We start from the raw sequence: 5388 nt of genomic DNA, 5'->3' as shown, positions 1-5388 counted from the left end.
CGAATAAACCCTTTCCTCCCCAACTTGCTTCTTGGTCATGATGTTTGTGCAGGAATAGAAACCCTGACTAAGACAGGGTACATAAGCCTTGTGATCAAGGGTGGCTGAGGTCTCTGAGCAGCCATCATTTAGCTGAGTGGTCTGTCAAGGAAATAAAGGGACCAGCCAGAGTTTCCAGATGAGGTGGGAACCTATGAGGGTAAGATTGGAAATCTGGTTGAGAGACCAGGGCATGACAGAATGGCAGTAGGTATTTATGGTAGTTATAACATCATTGGGGAGTGTAGAAACTTCCCTCCTAGAGTTACCTTTGTCCTGAACCATGAGTTTTTTCTTTACTGTCTTTTCTTCCTTTATCTGTTTTATTGAGCTAGGGTTTCACTATGGATAGCTAGACTGGAATTTGCTAAGTAGACTACCAGGTTGGCCTCAAACTCATAAGAGAGCCACCTGCTTCTGCCTTCCCAGTGGCCAGGATTAGAGGTGGTATGCTATCACACCCTGCAGCCCTTGGGGAAAATTATGTGTTTGTTTATTCACATATAGTGTGCATTGTATATATTTGTGCGTGCGTCATATGGAGGTCAGAGGCCAGCTTGAAGGAGTCAGTTCTCACCTTCTCCCTTTACATGGGTTCAGGGCCTGTTACTCACTGAGCCAGCCCACTGGCCCTCATGTGTGTTATATCACAACTGAGAGAGCAGTAGTGGGAGCAGACCTGAAAGCAAGACCGAGCGTGGGAGGGAGAGCATGAGAAGGGCTTTGCAGATGTGACTAAATCAGAGGCTTGCCTTAAACGTTTATTTAACTTGTGTGTTTGTTTAAGACAGGGTCTCACTGCATAGCTCTAGCTGGAACTCTCTATGCAGACCAGGCTGGCCTCAAACTCACAGAGATCCACCCCCCTCTGCCTCTCCAGTGCTGGGATTGAAACTGTGCACTACTCATGCCTGGTTTAGAGAAGTCAGGATCTTGCTATGCTGCCATGGCTGGCTTCACACTCCTGTGCTTACGTGATTTAAAAAATCGGTCTCCTGAGTAGCTAGGATTGAAGGCATACATCAGCAGTCTTAGCTTGTAAATGAAGGATTTTGAATTGGGGAGATTATTCTGCACTATCCAAGTAGACCCTAACTGTAACCACAAGTATTCTCTTGTTTTGTTTTGTTTTCTTAAAAAGGGATTTTCAAGTCGGGGTTTCTCTGTTGAGCCCTGGCTGTCCTAGAACTCACTCTGTAGACCAGGCCACAAGTGTTCTTATGAAAGGTAAGTGAAAGCTGGGCATGGTGGCGCACGCCTTTAATCCCAGCACTTGGGAGGCAGAGGCAGGCAGATTTCTGAGTTTGAGGCCAGCCTAGTCTACAGAGTGAGTTTCAGACTACACAGAGAAACCCTGACTCGAAAAACCAAAACCAACCCCCCCCCCAAAAAAAAAAGAAAAAAAAGAAAGGTAAGTGAAGCAGGTCTGACCAACAGACATGGAGGAAGTGATAAAGTAGGGACAGAGATTATGGTGACAGGGTTACAAGCCAAGGTATGACAGCAGTCACAAGGAGCTGGAAGAGACAAAGAGTACCTTTTCTCTTAGAGAGTCCAGAACAGCTTTGGTGACACCTTGATTTTAGCTCAGTGAAATTGATTTTAGATTTCTATTTCCCAGAACTTTGAAAGAGAAGATTTCCAAATTTCTGTTGTCTTAAGTCATCAGGCTAATGGTGATGAGTTACAGCAGCCACAGAGAAGCTAACCCTGAAGCTTTGGGGTGTGAAGTTGGAAGTTATTGTGAGGCACTTAGATATGCTTGGGAATCACTGGTGGAAATTTAAGGGCATAATTGGGGACTACTGGAAAGTACATGGGTGCTGTTGGAACTATCAAAGGGATGTGGCTTCACTGGAGACTGGTTTGTGTATAATTGGGAGACTGGGACTGTAAATAGGGGACAGTTGCAAGTAGCACACTTGCAACTTGGGGCAATTTTAGGGTATAGTTGGGAATTCTTGGGGCATGGTATAGATGGCACAAAACTGGTTTTAAAGGATTTTGGGGGGTTTTTTTTGGGGGGGTTGGTTGGTTTTCGTTTCTTTGTTTTGAGACAGGGTTTCTCTGTATAGCCCTGGCTGTCCTGGAACTCACTTTGTAGACCAGGCTGGCCTTGAACTCAGAAATTTGCCTGCCTCTGCGTGCACCACCACACCTGGTGGTTTTAAGTTTTTTTTTTTTTTAAGATTTATTTATTTATTTAATGTAAGTACACTGTAGCTGTCTTCAGACAGCTACCGGAAGAGGGCATCAGATCTCATTACAGGTGGTTGTGAGCCACCATGTGGTTGCTGGGATTTGAACTTCCGACATTTGGAAGAGCAGTCGGGTGCTCTTACCCACTGAGCCATCTCACCAGCCCGGTTTTAAGGTTTTAAAAGTGTGTGTGTGTGTGTGTGTTCAGAATAAAGTAAACAGCCAGGCATGGTGGCACACGCCTTTAATCCCAGCACTTGGGAGGCAGAGGCAGGCCGATTTCTGAGTTTGAGGCCAGCTTGGTCTACAAAGTGAGTTCCAGGACAGCCAGGGCTATACAGAGAAATCCTGTCTTAAAAAAAAAAAAAAGAAAGAAAGAAAAAAAAAGAAAAAGAAAAGAAAGAAAGAAGTAAACATACAGAAGTTGGAGAACAGCTTTCAGGAGTCAGTGTTTTTCTTCCACTCTTGAGACAGTGTCTTTCTTCTTCCTGTGGCCATGGTCTGTTCTCCTGGGTGGGTGGCCTGGAAGCTTCCTGGTATGGTGGTAAATGTCTGTAATGTCACCCCTTAGGAGGCAGAAAGGCAGTAGGACCTTTGGCAAGTTTGAGACAAGCCTGAACTAGTGGAGACCCTGTTTCAAAAGAGAGAGCTACAGAGATGGAGGAGAAGAAGGGAGGAATCATGGTGCACACATTTCATTCCAGTGCTCAAAGGCAGAAGCCAGACTGGGCTACAGAGTTCTAGGACGGCCTGTGCTTTGTAGTGAGACCCTTTCTCCAAAACAAAAAAGAGAATAGAAAAGAAGGAAAGGAGGCTGGAGAGATGGCTCAGCGGTTAAGAGCACTGACTGCTCTTCCAGAGGTCCTGAGTTCAATTCCCAGCAACCACATGGTGGCTCACAGCCATCTGTAATGGGATCTGATGCTCTCTTCAATGTCCTCTTCTGGGGTGTCTGAAAATAGGTAAAGTGTACTCACATAAATAAGTAAACTTTTTTAAGAAGGAAAGGAAAAGAAAGGAAAGGAAAGGAAAAGAAAGGAAAGGAAAGGAAAGGAAAGGAAAGGAAAGGAAAGGAAAGGAAAGGAAAGGAGGAAAAAAGGCAGGAATCTCAGAAATAAATCATAGATAAAGGATGTATGCACGAGCGCGTGCGCGAGCGAGCACACACACACGGAGGGCCAGACAAGTTAGGCATGAAAAGAATTAAACAGTGTAGTTTAGTTTGGGATTACAGTTTTACAGTTTGTGGTGTAGTTGTGAGACCCAGGAAAGGAGTTAGGGAGTATTTATAGGCAGAGTTGGGGCTCTTGGGTAATTTTAGAGGTGACATAATTATTGAAAAGTAGTTTGCAGTCAGTGATGTTATGTATTGTTAAAAAGCATTTTGGGATATTTTTGGAAGTTTGTTTTTGTTTTTGTGTTTATTTTTAGGCTTTATTTTAACATTTAAAAATCTCTCTGTATATTTGTGTGTCTGTGTGTGGATTTCTGGGAGCCCTTCTGCTTTGTAGCTGAAAGATGATAGTGATTTGGGGTACAATTAGTAGATCATCAATTAGGCTAATATTCAGTAATGAAAAGAACAAGGAAGAGACTACTTGGTACACACTACATTAGGTATAAACCTTCAAAACCTATGTTATGGTAAAGCTCTTTTGAGAGGCTGAGGCAGAAGCATCATGAAGAGTTCAGGCTAGCCTGGGACCCAGTGTGAGACCATGTCTCAAAGAATGGTCATTACCGTGCTCGCTTTGGCAGCACATATACTAAAATTGGAACGATACAGAGACGATTAGCATGGCCCCTGCGCAAGGATGATACGCAAATTCGTGAAGCGTTCCATATTTAAAAAAAAAAATGATCATTACCACCCAAAAGCCTATGCTAAGCTAGACATTAAAACATCTACAGCCCCGAGTAGGAGTGAGGGATGGGGTGGCAGTGCACACCTTTAGTCCTAGCACTCAGGAGGCAGAGGCAGGTGGATCTCTGAGTTGGAGGCCAGGCTGGTCTACAAAATGAATTCCAGAACAGTCATGACTACACAGAGAATCCCTGTCTGGAAAACCAAAGTAAAACAACCCCCACCCTCCAATCTACATATTGGAGCTAGAGAGAAGACTCCACAGTTAGGAACACTTGCTGCTCTTGTAGAGGACTCCCATGGCTCAGAGCCATTTGTATCTCCAATTCTAGGGAAGCTGCTGCCCTCTTCTGGCCCCCACAGGTGCTGAATGCATGTTGTACACATATATACAAACATGCAGGCCAAACACTCATATACAAAAATAAAAATGACATATAAAATGTCTAGGATAAAGCGAATCCATAGACAGTTGATTTGTGGTTGTCTAGGAGTGTGATTGGGACCTTACTGGGATGGTGGAGGCAAGAGGCTAAGGAGTTGCTTTTAATTTTATTTCTTTTGTTTTTACATGTATGACTGTATTTCCTGCATGTATCTGTGAGCACCACTTGCAAGGACCACCATCTGAATGCCGGGAAGCAAACTCAGGTTCTCTGGAAGAGCAGTCGCTGTTCCTAACCATCTGTGCCATCTCTCCAGCTCCACGGATCAGGAGTTGACTCTCATCCTCAGTCACACAGCAAGGTCCAGGTCTTCTTAGGCCATATGAAATTGTCTTTAACAGTAGGGGAAAGTCGAGAGCTATGGCTCAGGAGGTGAAGGTAGGAGGATCAGAAGCTCAAGACTATCTTTGACTACTTAGAATTGAGAATTAGCCTGTCCCTCATGGGACATTGTCCCACAAACAAACAAACAAACAAACAGCAAAGGAAGTTTTATAGAGATGGAATGGTCTGTTAGTGGAAAGTTGTTTGTTTTGGTGGGGTGTCCATGGAGCATGGTTTGCAGTAAAAGCAGTGACAGTTGGAAGCAATTACAGGTACAGGTGGAGTCTATATTGAACATAACTGGAGCTCTTTGGAGTGGCGTTGCAGGTTCTTGGATAATCCACTCAGAATCGACAGAGGGTGGTGTGGAGATTATACTGTTTGGGGTATACAGAAGGTGTTTCCCACACACCATGAATTTAGGATTTAGGAATGATATTTGGAGTTTGGCTTTTTTTCCCCACTGGTAGAATACTAGCCTATTACATAAGAGGCCTTGGGTTCCTGAAATTCTAG

At 44.1% G+C, this 5388-nt stretch overlaps 1 non-coding gene across 1 annotated transcript; it reads left to right on the top strand.

Annotated features, from left to right (window-relative positions):
- The first annotated feature begins 3980 nt into the window (after nt 1-3980).
- Nucleotides 3981-4087, top strand: LOC115030253. Its single transcript, XR_003835845.1, has one exon. It is a non-coding gene; the product is annotated as a U6 spliceosomal RNA (small nuclear RNA).
- The last annotated feature ends 1301 nt before the right edge of the window (nt 4088-5388 follow it).

Source organism: Mus caroli, chromosome X, assembly GCF_900094665.2.
Source record: "Mus caroli chromosome X, CAROLI_EIJ_v1.1, whole genome shotgun sequence".
NCBI classification, from domain to species: Eukaryota; Metazoa; Chordata; class Mammalia; order Rodentia; family Muridae; genus Mus; species Mus caroli.
This window is presented reverse-complemented; position numbering and strand designations above follow the sequence as displayed.